Source organism: Pogoniulus pusillus, chromosome Z (genome assembly GCF_015220805.1).
Source record: "Pogoniulus pusillus isolate bPogPus1 chromosome Z, bPogPus1.pri, whole genome shotgun sequence".
Taxonomy (NCBI): Eukaryota; Metazoa; Chordata; class Aves; order Piciformes; family Lybiidae; genus Pogoniulus; species Pogoniulus pusillus.
In genome coordinates this window covers 43,818,217-43,832,736 of record NC_087309.1, presented here as the reverse complement: position 1 = coordinate 43,832,736, position 14,520 = coordinate 43,818,217, and the positions used below count along the sequence as shown (strand labels likewise).

General features: G+C 39.5%; 2 protein-coding genes across 3 annotated transcripts in view; one reads left to right on the top strand and one right to left on the bottom strand.

The window, feature by feature from the left end:
- The window catches only part of PDE4D (phosphodiesterase 4D), a 422,688-nt gene that overhangs the window by 171,864 nt on the left and 236,304 nt on the right, over positions 1-14,520 (top strand). The window lies entirely within an intron of this gene.
- Positions 5,190-14,520, bottom strand: part of RAB3C (RAB3C, member RAS oncogene family) — a 448,802-nt gene continuing 439,471 nt past the window's right edge. Inside the window, exon 6 of the transcript XR_010301375.1 lies at positions 5,190-5,204. The gene's annotated coding sequence lies outside the window, so the exon portion shown is untranslated. The remainder of the gene's footprint in view (positions 5,205-14,520) is intronic.

The window sequence follows — 14,520 nt, the reverse complement described above, 5'->3', positions numbered from 1 at the left end:
CCCTCCCCCCCCTCCCCCTTTTTTTTTTTTTTTAATTCCAAACGTTTGTGGTAAAACATGACTTGTAATGACCTTCTTACCCCTTGGGCTGTATCCAGTGTGTTCAAAGGAGAAGAGAATGAACAGCCTCACAGCAATCACTGGACTGAGCTGCTCGCTGAGCTCTGCTTACTGTGATAATCTGACTGGGTTATAGGAATGTACAAAGGGAAGCTGACACATGGGATCAATGGGAAACACTTGGCATATTGAGTGACAACAGTTACCACTCAGTATGAAGCCATGTATCATGCTTGCTGTCTGATGGGATAGCTGTTGGGCAAGCCACGTGGATTCTGGATGTACTCTGGAAAGATTGTTTTGAAATAGAAAGCAAAAGATGAAGAAACAAAATACATTGTGTTGTTTTGTACACTTGCTGAAGCCAGTGGCTATACTACAGCTAGCACTTGCTTTTCTATTCTTGGTGTTACAAATCTGCCTTATTATGGCACAAGTGTGAGCTACTCTAGGTGGTCCTGCTCTGGCATGGTGGGTTAGACTAGATGATTCTTCAAGGTCCCTTCCAACCCCTAATATTCTGTGATTCTGTGTGATAGCAGGACATTATTGTATAGCAAAAATTCCTTCTCAGTACAAAAGAAAAACATTTTTTAAAGAAACTAATGTTAACATATGCGTCAAGTAGGTTAATATAATAAAAAAAATTGATAGTTTCCTGAATTTAATGTCATTTTAGACAATTAGAATGACATCATCTGAATCTCCTTTCTAACACAAGTCACTGTGCATAAAAGACAGAAAATATTTTTTCTACCTATGAGTCATTTAAGTCATTATGTTACTTAAATCTGTGTGATGGTTTGGGTGTTCTCCACCCCCCCCCCCCCACACACACACTTTAGAAATCACCTAGACTAGGCTCAGCCAGCTCTGGAAATACGAATGAAGCTATTTATTTACAGCTGGCACAATATACAGGCAGATACTTACAGTCTATACAGTTATATACAGAAATATACAAGGTAAAAGGTAATACAGAAACACAACTCCCCTCCCAGAAACCTGAGTCCCCAGGAGGGGCTCTCAACCACCCCTTCACCTTCCCCCTACCCCTCTCAACCTTACCCCAGTCCCAAGGAAGAATGGAGGTTCAGCCAGAGGTTTAGGAATCAAAATGGGTTAGCCCAAAATGGAGGGTAAGGTTAGAGAGATGCAGCTCAGCCAGCAGCCCCAGCGAGAGAGACACCGAGTGAGAGTGGTTATCTAATGTTTTTATTTCTTGTTCCTATACTTCTCAGCAAGCCTGTAAGCGAAGTAGACATCACCACTGTTTTATTTTTTTACAGCCTGTAATCTTGTTCTTCTCACCAAAACATTCTTGCCTGCTTCAAACTAGCACAATCTAGCCACAGAATTTTCAAAGAAATTACAAAGAAAGTTAATTTTTATTTAACTTTTCAGCAATTATATAAAATCATGTTTTCCAAAAAATGCTTTCTTCACCCAGTGTGCAAAGTCTAGTCCATGCAGAGACAAGATACCAACTTTGTTAGGATCCTGTGCAGGGTCAGATGTAGACAGGATAATGTCAAGAAACTTATACACCTTGTGAGATATAATTCAGATCTTGTATACAAAACAGCAACAAAGTAAGGCAGTATTTTCATCACTCCTAAGTTTACATATGAAGGCAGAAAGGTGCCATTCCCTTATCTTGACGCTCCTGCTCTCTTTTGGCAGCACCCATCTTACGCAGGTATGATACCACCTCACACTCCCTGTCCCTGGTTGTGAAGTCCATTCGTTACCCCTTTTCATTTTGATAACAGTTTGGGTCTGTCTCTCCCTTTCATAAGACTCTTAATATCCCATTATTATCCCTTACAGCCTTATCTTAGAAGCATCTTTTTGTCAATCTCCCATCAATTCCCTGCTTTGAGACTTGCAAAGCTCTTTTTCCTGAAGCCTATCTCACTCTTCTATAATGACCTGTTGCTTAGTCTCTTTCAGATATTTTTCCTTCTAACATTCAAATATATTTCATCCATTGCAATTTAAATTTTCAAAGTAGAGATTTGGGCAAAGCTGATTCAAACTTTCAAAAGCAGGTACAAGAGCTGAATAATAGATTTGAGTTTGTCCCTTTTTGTTTACTTACATTACACAAAATGGCAGCCAGGATCTTCTACATGTTAAAATATTAATTTGAGTAACTATAGCTTCCTTGATATGGAGAAGACTTTGTATGGTATGCTACTACTTGTTTTTCTTTCTTCCATAGATAGTCATAGTCTGTTTTGTATTTCCTCTGTCAAATACTAATCATAATGTTGTTCTCAAATCACACGTTAATAATTTTAGTGAAATCAGGAGAGAATGACTTTGTCTGATATGTTATTACTTATTTTTCTGTCTGCCATAGATAATCGTAGTCTGTTTTGTATTTCCTCTGTCAAATACCAATCATTACATTGTTCTCAAGTCACACATTAATAATTTTAATGAAATCACTCTTCAGAATTACAGCTGTAATGAAGCACTCCAGTTAGGTGTTTAATTGATGAGAGTCCATAAGATGTATGGCTTGTGCAAACACATAGCACAATTGTATATTTTCCTTAATCTCTCTTTACTTTTCAATGAAAGTAAAATAAGATAGCTAGGAAAAAAGCTTAATGAATGTCAACTAACAAATATCTTTCAAAAAGTAAGTAATAAGAACCAGTCACAACACAAGAGCTGTTGGCAAATGGATAAGCACAGCAATTGCATTGTTATTACTTTTTTTTTTTTTTTAATTTAGATATGGAAATGCACATTTAAATAGCTTTATGACTGAGGCAAATCAACAAACACCAGGTCATTGGAAAACAGATGCTCACATTTTGGGCCACGTTCATGACTTGATAAGGATGGGGTGATTATCACCCATTTGCACTGCAGAAGTTTCATACATGTTAAACAGAAGATTGGATAGTATTCCCACTTGCCTTTCATGTATGCTTCATAGAATCATAGAATCACCCAGGTTGGAAGAGACCTCCAAGATCATCCAGTCCAACCTAGCACCCAGCCCTAGACAGTCAACTAGACCATGGTGCTACGTGTCTCATCCAGTCTTTTCTTGAACACCTCCAGGGACAGTGACTCCACCACCTCCCTGGGCAGCCCATTCCAATGGCAAATCACTCTCTCTGGGAAGAACTTCCTCCTAACATCCAGCCTATACTTCCCTCCAGCACAACCTCTCTTAGCTTCCAGCTGCCTGATTCTGGAGCCATATATGCTTGGTGTTCTAAGCAGAAATATTAAGTTACTCAGTTATTTACTTGCAGTTTAGAAAAAAAATATTACTTTTGCTGAGATATTTGTGTGTGAAGGTTTCATGTTACAAATTAATGTATAATAAGGACCAGTAGTACTGAGCCATTATATTTTACTTCTGTATTTTCAGGTAATGATATTATTGTGTCTCTCATGTCACACAAGTGTTCAGTCCTGTGCATTCTGACATAATATTCTCTCTTCATAAAGTTAATACTCCAAGGTTGTGGGTTTTTAAAATATTTTTTCAGACTTTTGAACTTTGAGTCTTTATTACTTGCTTCCATTTTTCTTTGCAATCTGCCTTATATTGTTTTTGCCACATAAAGTACCCCTAAAATAGAAATTAATGTTCTTTGCAGCTCCTTTAAGACAAGGGCTTGCGAAGTTGCCTTTCAAAACCAACCAAACAGAAAGCAACAGAAGGACAACAGTGTTGTGGTGTGCTAGTTTGAAGCTAGATAGAATGTTTTGGTGAGAAGAACTAGATTACAGGCTGTGAAAGGAAAACAATGGTGATATCTACTTCACTCATAGGCTTACTGAGAGATACAAGAAGAAGAATCAAAACATAGATAAAGACACTTCTGCTGGGGAGCTCCGAGCTGCATCTCTCTCTAACCTCACCCTGCATTACTTTAATTAATCCACTTTGCTTCCTAAACTCTTGGCTGTACCTCCATTCTTCCTTGAGACTGGGGTAAGGTTAAGAGGGGTAGGGGGAAGGTGAAAGGGCAGTTGGAAGCCCCTCCTGGGGACTCAGGTTTCTGGGAGAGCTGTTGTGTTTCTGTATTACCTTTTACCTTGTATATTTCTGTATATAACTGCATATACACTAAATATCTGCGTGTATATTGTGCTAGCTGTAAATAAATAGCTTCATTCATTTTTTCAGAGCTGGCTGAGTCTAGTCTGGGTGATTTCCAAAGTTGAGGGGGAGGGGGCAGGTAACACCAAACCATCACATGCGGTTTTGTGTTTTTAAACCAGGATGTTATTTTCAAGTGAATTTTCAATACAATCCTTTTCAATATCTAAGGTCTATGATTACGTACAATCACAGAAGTGAAGTGTTCCTCCCCCTCTACTCTGCCCTAGTGAGGACACATCTCAAATGTTGTGTCCAGTTCTGGACCCCTCAGTTCAAGGCGGACAGGGAACTGCTTGAAAGTGTCCAGAGCAGAGCCACAAAAATGATGAAGGAAGTGGAATATGTCTCTTACAAGGAGAGGCTGAGGCAGCTGGGGCTCTTCAGTTTTGAGAGGAGGAAACTGAGAGGTGACCTCATTACTGTTTATAAATATGTAAAGGATGAATGCCGAGAGGATGGAGTTCGACTCTTTTCAGTGATGCCCAAGGGACAATAGGTGGAAATTGAAGCATAGGAAATTCCATGGAAATATGAGGAAGTTGGTTTTTTTGATTTTTTTTTTTACTGTGAGGATGACAGAACATTGTAACAGGCTGCCCCCGGATGTTGTGAAGTCTGCTTCTCTGGAAATGTTCAGGACCTGCTTGCATGGGTTCCAGTGTGATCTGCTCTAGGTCATCTGCTCTGGCAGTGGAGATTGGGCTAGATGATCTTTCTGTGATAATAAAATGGCTTGAGCTGGAAAAGACAATAAAGATCATCTAATTCCAATTCCTGTTACAGACAGGGACACCCCTCACTAGGTCAGGCTGCTCAAAGCCTCATCCAGCCTGGTTTTAAACACTTCTTGGAATGAGGTTGTCCACAACTTCTATGGGCAACTCATTCCAGTGTCTCACCACTCTCATAGTGAAGAACTTCTTCCCTGTGTTTAATCTGCATCTACATGCTCTAATTTAAAACCATTGTCCCTTGTCCTATCACCACATGCCCTTATAAAAAGTCCCTGTCTAGTTTTCTTGTAGGTCTCCTTCACCTACTCAATCCTTCCTAGTCAGGGTGCTCCCTTTTACTGCTATATTTTTACTCTCTTTCATGCATAAATCACCATGGTTAGCTTTTTGATGATACAGTCATCTGAAGAAAAACACTTCTGTATTCTTTGATGGTTGACAAATTAACTCAAATTTTACCAAGGCATTAGAACTTCACATAACAAATGTAGCCCTCTATATTGTAGCAGCTGCTCCAATGCATCTTCCTTTAGCTCAGGTGACTACTAGTTGAGCCTGATGGTGATCTCTAAATGGAGTAACAGTGGTTCGCAAAATGTTGCTAATAGTTGAGTGGATTATTAATATATCTTTATGGGCTGGCAAAGTAATTTTATCATCGTATTTTATGCTTCTGTGGTACTGCAGAAATAGATAAACTATATTTGGCTATATCAAGAAAATTAAACCCCAAAATATTTATTGTTGAATTTATAGATGTATATCACAGCACTTCATAAAATGCTGGGGGGGGGGGGGGGGGAAGGAAAAGCAAAGACATGAATGGCAACCTTTAAAAGTTTAAATAACATTTTGCAATCAATATTGGTTGATTTACCCTTTGGAATTATTTAAATTAATATAAAATCCTGTCTGTTTTTCAATATCATAGAAAAAAAAATCACAGAATCAACCAGGTTGGAAGAGACCTCCAAGATCATCCAGTCCACCCTAGCACCCAGCCCTAGCCAGTCAACTAGACCATGGCACTAAGTGCCTCATCCAGGCTTTTCTTGAACACCTCCAAGGACGGTGACTCCACCACCTCCCTGGGCAGCCCATTCCAATGCCAATCACTCCCTCTGGGAAGAACTCCCTCCTAACATCCAGCCTACACCTCCCCCAGCACAACTTGAGACTGTCTCCCCTTGTTCTATTGCTGGTTGCCTGGCAGAAGACACCAACCCCCACCTGGCTACAGCCTCCCTTCAGGTAGTTGTAGACAGCAATGAGGTCCCCCCTGAGCCTCCTCTTCTCCAGGCTAAACACCCCCAGCTCCCTCAGCCTCTCCTCATAGGATTTCTGTTCCAGGCCTCTCACCAGCTTTGTTGCCCTTCTCTGGACATGTTACAGCACCTCAACATCTCTCTTGAATTGAGGGGCCCAGAACTGGACACAGGACTCAAGGTGTGGTCTGACCAGTGCTGAGTCCAGGGGCAGAATAACCTCCCTTGTCCTACTGGCCACACTGTTCCTGATACAGGCCAGGACGCAACTGTCTCTCCTGGCACCTGAGCACACTGCTGGCTTATGTTCAGCCTACTATCTATCAGTACCCCCAGGCCCCTTTCTGCTTGGCTGCTCTCCAGCCACTCTGTCCCAATGTGCTTTTTTAATAACAAAGAACTAGGAGACCCAGCTCACTCTGAGGACTCCTAGGCACTATGGTGATTCAGATAACAACAGATAGAGTTCTTAAACTTTGAGATAAGCTGTCTCACTGGTGAGAAATTAAATGCATAGGGGAAGCCATGCCTGATGAAATGTGATATGACAGCTCTCTGAAATAAAATATTTATTGAAGAAGTGTTACTTTCCAAAGGAAAATTAGTTGCAAATTGGTGTAAAGTGAATTTTGAAAGTGGTAGATAAATAACATTCAGATTCAGAAAATAATAGTATTAAAAATGAGGATTCTATATCACAAAATAACATCTCCCAAAGGAAACATTATCAAACATAAGGAAATACCAGGACTGTCACTAAATATACCATCCTCAAGGTGACAGCTGTACTGGGAACTGTTCTATTGATTTATTATACCAACCAGAGCATGCTGTCTCAATCATAAAGAGCAAACTTTGTGATAATTATTCTGGATGGGACCATCTTAAGTCTCTAGTGACATATTAGGGTCTCCTATCATGCTGTGGCATTTTGGATCTAGAACAGCCAGAGGGATCCTAGGCCAATCCTTCTCTCGTGATCTTTGCAAAAAAAACAAGCAGTGCCTCCAAGTCAGTCCACCATTTGCAAGGACCTGAGAGCTAGGTGCACTGATGATTTCATAGTGGATGATAAACTGGCCAATAAGACTAGTATTTGCATAATGGGAGATGTAATCCTCCAGCCACTGCATAACAAGTTCCATAAAGGAAAATGTGTATTTGAACTAATTATATGTGTTGGGTTTTCTAACTATGTAGCAAGTGTTGTGTAGAATACATATTCCACAATCCACTGTTCCACAAGCAAGAAAATAATTTAATAATGTTGATTAAAAATATACTGATATTCATAAGTGGGAATAAACTTTATATCCTTTTCATGTGGCTCTTCTTTGTCAATAACAAAAAATAATAATGTGTTTATAAGATCAGAAGCTTGAAGAGTCTATGCTAGCAAAAGAAATTAATTTACTGTAGCTACATCCTAGTAATTAAGCAGCTGAATTGATATTCTGCTCTTTAGTACTTTAAAAGCCAAGCATCTTTGTTAATAGTAATGCAAGTTTCTTTTGTGAGTGTTGAAAGGAGAAAAGCATCTCTAAAATTTTATTCAGAATTGACCTTTGAGACAGTTAGAATGAATCAGCTTTTCAATGTACCTGTCTTTGTCCATTAGTGTACATAGACTTGTGAAAATACATTGAATGAAGCCTGTAACTTCTAAAAGACTGAAAACAAGTGAGGTAAATTACATTGCTAATGAAGCAGTAGATTCTTTCATCCCTCATCCTTCACAATACAAACAATTATATCTGTCTAGAACAACTGAGGTACCAGAAAAATGTAGACTGTTAAAAGAGAAGATGACATTGTTTTTTATATTATGTTTAAAAGAAAAAATAAAAAGAATTAAAAATAAAACAAAAGCAGTCAAAGCAGACTAAACCAGCAATCAGCCCAAAATAGCATCTTGCCTCTGGTGGTGGGATATTTATGTCCAAGCATAGAACATGGAATATGAAATATTTTTTAACACCAGGTTCTTGATTATGTTGCAAACAGCCGTGCCAGAGAGAGCATCGAAGAAGCCTTACATGTAGGAGCAATATGCTTGTTTATGAGATAGGAGCTTTCTGGTTTTTCCTCTGGGCATAAGTAGCACCTGCTGCAAAAATAATCTGTTTTCAATTTGAAACCTGTGCATGTATTTCAGTCTCTAAGATCCTCTTTACTGAAAAAAAGAAAGATTTGAGATCCCAGAGTTATCCTTTAAGTTGCAAATTTGTTTTTTATAAATGAAAAAAAAATTATCACTGGCATAAAAAGGCATATCCACAGCAAAGAGTGTTGTTTTGAATGCATACGTGAAGTGAGGGTTTGGGTGTTCCCCACTGTCCCCCCCCTCCCCCTCCCCCACCTTAGAAATCACCCAGACTAGACTCAGCCAGCTCTGGAAATATGAATGAAGCTATTTATTTACAGCTGGCACAATATACAAGCAGATACTTACAGTCTATACAGTTATATACAGAAATATACAAGGTAAAAGGTAATACAGAAACACAACTCCCCTCCCAGAAACCTGAGTCCCCAGGAGAGGCTCTCAACCACCCCTGCACCTTCCCCCTGCCCCTCTCAACCTTACCCCATTCCCAAGGAAGAGTAGAGGTTCAGCCAGGGGGTTAGGAAGCAAAGTGGATTAGAAAAGAAAACAGAGGGTGAGGTTAGAGAGTGAGATCCAGCTCAGACCTCGCCAGCAGAAGAAGAGAAGTGATTATCTATGTTTTTATTTCTTGTTCTTATACATCTCAGCAGGCCTATGAGTGAAGTAGACATCACCATTGTTTTCCTTTCAGAGCCTGTGATCTAGTTCTTCTCACCAAAACATTCTAGCTAGCTTCAAACTAGCACAGGGTCATTGCTAGTGCATGTGTAAGTCTTCTAAGAATGAAGCACCTTTTTAACGTTGTAGGAAAAATGATTCAGTAGTTGGTTATTAATGTGAGGTTCACTTGACCTTTTTTATTCAGTCTTTTAGAGAGAATTTTGAAAGTATCTATAAATAGCATTAAATATACAGTACTTTTAAAAATTATTTAACTGATTGGTAACACTTAAATATTGAGCTTTTAAGTCAGACACAACTTCCTTGATAAATACCCTTTGGGAATTAAAGACTGAGATTAAATTAAAGGTAGGTACATTCCAAAGCACATCCAGGATTCCTTTTCTGGGAGTAACTAACATAATGTAATGGTTTAGCATGCGGACTAACCTGCCAGCTTCCCCAACACAAGAGTGAGGGGATGAGTAACACACAAAACTCAGGGTTGAGATAAAGACATAAGAGTTTAATATAACATGAGATTTCATAATCACAATGCATAATTACCTTTGCTAACAATCTAATTGATCTAGTAATACCATGCATGATTACCTTGGCTTAGCCTGTTTGCAAAAGAAGCAGAGTGAAATACAGGACAAAAATCTCACAGAATAAAACAGAAAGCCAAAAGCAGCAGCTACCTGACTCGCACATACCTCACCTCCATCCCTGTGGAAAAGAGCTAGCACCCAAGAACCCAGAACCCAGACACAGCAGCCAGAACAGGAGGCCTGCCATGTTGCAATCTGAACTTAAAGTCCTATAGTACTTTGCTCCAGCTAGCACTTTTCATTTTTGAAGCTGGCATGACTACAGCATAGTATGAGTAACAGCAGCAGGTTCAACTCAATCCATGATATATGATAAATGTTAAAGTTCATACTGAAAAGATTGGGCTAACCTCATGAATGAGAAATGCAGAATGTACTAGGCAGGGTGTGAACAGGTGAGTAGCAATTAGACTGGAAACCACTTGGAGATTTTGATGGACACATCATTCAATATGTGCTGATAGTGCACTTCATGCAAAAGGCAAAATGAATACACAGCTACATGAGCAGACGGATGGAAGTAGCTGCTTTCCTCACAAATTGTGATTTACTGAAGTGTTTTCTGTAGTTTTGGAGTTACAGTTAAAGAGGGATTTGGAGAAGCCATCAGAGATCCAGAGAAGGGCTACCAAGATGGAGGGAGAAAAGGTTGAAGCAGTTGGGGTTGTTTACTCTATTAAATAGAAAACAAAGGAAAGATCTAACAGACTGTGGCTAGTAGCAGTCTAATATCAACTGAAGTAATGACATAGAAAATTCTTCTTTGCACTTCATTTTATGTACTTTGTTAGATGCCTCAAGGATCTAAGGTAAATTTCTTCATTTGTTTAGAAAAAAAAATCTTCATTTAACTGTCTCATGTACAAACACAACACTTTAGCAAAGCAATCTCAGACAGAGTATGTGTAAAATTTCTCCTCACGTTAAGTCTGAACCAACCCATGTCCAGCTTTGCTCCATTCCTCCTAGTCCTGTCATTACCTGATCACCTAGAAAGTCCCTCTACAGCTTTTTTGTAGGCCCCCTTCAGATACTGAAAGGTCACAATAAGGTTACCTCGAAGCCTCCTCTTCTGCAGACTGGACAGCCCCAACTCTTTCAGTCTGTCCTTATAGAAGAGGTGCTCCAGCCTTCTGATCATCCCAGTGGCCCTTCTCTGGACATGCTCCAGCATCTCCACATCCCTCTTGTAATGGGGGGCTCCAGAACTGGATGCAGTACTCCAGGTGGGGTCTCACCAGAGTGGAGTAGAGGGCGAGAATCACCTCCCTTCACTTGCTGGCCACACTTCTCCTGATGCAGCCCAGGATCTGGTTGGCCCTCTGGGCTGCAAGTGCACACTGCTGCTCATGTTGAGCTTCTCATCCACCGACACCCCCGTGTCCATCTCCTCAGGGCTGCTCTCCAGCCAGTCACTGCCCAGCAGGGTAGGGAGAAAAGTGCAGACACCATCTGCAACAGAGAGCCACTGCAAATGTGTTATCCAAGTTTTGTGGTCTTGTTTATATACATCTCAGCAAGCCTATAAGTGAAGTAGACATCACCATTGTTTCCTTTTCACAGCTTATATTCTAATTCCTCTCACTAAAATATTTTGGCTAGCCTCAAGCTGGCACACTGTGGCTATACCAATATTGCTGTGCAATAATTTTAGGACCAGATTTTCTATTTTTGTTTTGTTTATCTACATAGATTTCTTTTTAAAAAAGTAAATTTAAGAATCAATTTCAGCTGTTGAAGCTGGTTAGGAAAACTCAGCACAGCATGTGAGATTAAGTGTATTAAATTAAATTAAATTAAATAAACAATGTCTTTAGTTGCTACGTGACTAGGTAATGATAAACTAGTGAGCTAGACAGCCTTCACCTATTCTTATGGTGACTGATGTCAGATAGTCAAGATAACCTGTGGCAGCTCTAAAATACTAACAGTTGTGAAAACATTTGATCTTGAGATTTTTCATAGAATAGGGAGATGAATGCACAATGTAGAAAGACAGTAAATCTGTCTAGATTTTGGAAAGGTAGTAAGGTGTTTAGCCTGGAGAAGAGGAGGCTCAGGGGTGATCTTATTACTGTCTACAACTACCTGAAGGGGCATTGTAGCCAGGTGGGGGGTGGCCTCTTCTCCCAGGCAACCAGCAATAGAACAAGGGGACACAGTCTCAAGTTGTGCCAGGGTAGGTATAGGCTGGATATTAGGAAGAAGTTCTTCACAGAGAGAGTGATTGCCATTGGAATGGGCTGCCCAGGGAGGTGGTGGAGGCACCGTCCCTGGGGGTCTTCAAGAAAAGACTGGATGAGGCACTTAATGCCATGGTCTAGTTGATTGGTTAGGGCTGGGGGATTGGTTGGACTGGATGATCTTGGAGGTCTCTTCCAACCTGGTTGATTCTATGATTCTATGATTCTAAAAGATTGCTATCTTATGAAAATCACAATTTGTTCACATACATCCATTACACCAGACTAATTTCAACTGATTCTGAAAGCAAATCCTTCAAAAAAGTTTGTGACTGAAAATACTTAAATATCTAGGCTTCTAATGAGGATAAAAATTTAACGGAGGACAGGAAGATTTCAGCTATCTGAACTTAGAAGAATTTTGTTATAAAGCAGATGAAATTGTTAAATGTTACTAGATTATGCATATTGAATCGAAAGTCTGATCAGAAGGACTAAAACAACTTGAAGTTTCCTTCACAGCATAATATATATGAAATCAATGCACTCCACAGCTGCACTTCCTGATTTCAGCCAAGGCTGACTGATGACTCAGCTTCATGTGTTGCAGTCAGCTGTCAATTTACAGAAATACCATTGAAATAACTTTCAAAATCTCTTTTTTTCATTCAACTAAATATTGTCTGCTGTCCAGAACTGTGAGGATGATAAGAACGATTTAATGTACCAGCATCTTATGTTGCAAGGCAGCATAGTACTCAATATTTTATTCAAATGTAGTCTTAAAACACAATTCATAATCACAACTTAACTTCTTCTACATAATTTAATAATATTGGGCAACAAAATTGCTGACTTACACCTTGAAGACAACAAAACCAAATTTTGTTAGGAAGCCAAGTTAAAGATCACTGCTGGGAACATTAAAATCTGTATTTTTCTCTTACTCATGTTTAGTATGAGTTAAGTTTCTGTATGAAGCTCAGGACTTCCTTTACTAGTTAATGCAGATCTGTTAAAATTTAGCATAAACTCCCAGAGTAATACAGAAAAAGTGACATAAAATACTCCAGATAAATCTGGGGGAAGAGCTCAGATTTCTTTGTATAGGTTTTTGCCAGGAATGTCTTTCTTCTGGGGGAAAAGTTAATTTTTGGCTGAAAACATTCAAAATATGGGATACATTGCCTCTCTCTGGCCAATATTAATATATGGTAATGAAACTGCTTCCTCCATGAATAGCAAAGAAAAATAAAAGGGAGAGGGGGGAGGGGGATGTTAGATTTGAAAACACCTCTTTCCCTTTCCCAGAATTTATTACCACATTAGAACTGGAGCTTTCTTTGGTCACCTTTTCTCATTTATCTCTGCGCTGCTTTTAACATCTCTTACTCCTTTCTTGTCTCTTAACTTCTACCTGGGTTTCCAATTTTTCTAGTAGATTTGTGCCTTTTTTTCCTTTGTTCTTTTTTTTTAATCCCCTCTCAGGATTGTATGACATTCCATGTGAAGTGCTTATCGTCAACTTTCCCATGTCTTTAATTGAAATTTCTGCATGCTCCAAAGTTCACATAGATGCATCTGGCTCCAAGGCTAGTATGATGCTTTTCTCTAAGGCCTTAGCTTCTTATGAGAGAACCTTGCTGTACTGCTCGTGAATAAGAGGGCATTTTTTATCTGCTTCAACAAACATACTATATTCTGTCTAATTTGACTTGTGACACTAAGAAACAAATATGTTTATCATAAAAGTCAGGTTTTGTTCTAACAATAAGTAAAAGCATAATGCATTTGATATCCTGAAACACGCTGTGAAAAAAAGCACTATGCTAGTAGCTTTTCTACAAAGGTTACCCAGTGCATCAATTATGTTTATCTGTGCATTAAATGTGTGCTACCCATCCACTTCCCCATGTGTTCCCATTCATGCTTTCACATTTTTTTCTTTCTGAAAGGAAGGGCAAAAAAAAATTCTGGTTGGATCCTTCTTCTACTTCTACTTACAGTATCACAGTATCACCAAGGTTGGAAGAGACCTCACAGATCATCAAGTCCAACCCTTTACCACAGAGCTCAAGGCTAGACCATGGCACCAAGTGCCACGTCCAACATTGCCTTGAACAGCCCCATGGACGGCGACTCCACCACCTCCCCGGGCAGCCCATTCCAGTGTCCAATGACTCTCTCAGTGAAGAACTTTCTCCTCACCTCGAGCCGAAATTTCCCCTGGTGCATCCTGAGGCTGTGTCCTCTTGTTCTGGTGCTGGTCACCTGAGAGAAGAGAGTAACCTCCTCCTGGCCATAACCACCCCTCAGGTAGTTGTAGACAGCAATAAGGTCACCCCTGAGCCTCCTCTTCTCCAGGCTAAAATACTTACACTTTATACTTCCAACATTTTGGGGAAATGAAACATCATTCATACGAGTCTGTTGTTCACATGTTCCTGTGAAAGCAAATCTCCATTATGCATACATGGTTTTACTTAACTTCTTCACAGGCAGTCTGTCTCTTGCAATTTCATAATATGGTGAATGGTCGTAGTGATTGTTCCTGTTTTCATTATCAAATGAACTATGCTGAAAATTTGTTGGTTATATGAAAAACAGCATGATGGCATTTTCCTTCATTTCTGAAGATGTGTAAGAGGAAGAGACATTTTTCACTGGCTCCATTTAAGGTTCTCTTCTAGCACTGATTTTTTTGCTTTAAAATAGTCTTCATTTTCAATTACTAGGTTTTTTTTGTTGTTGTTGTTGTTTGT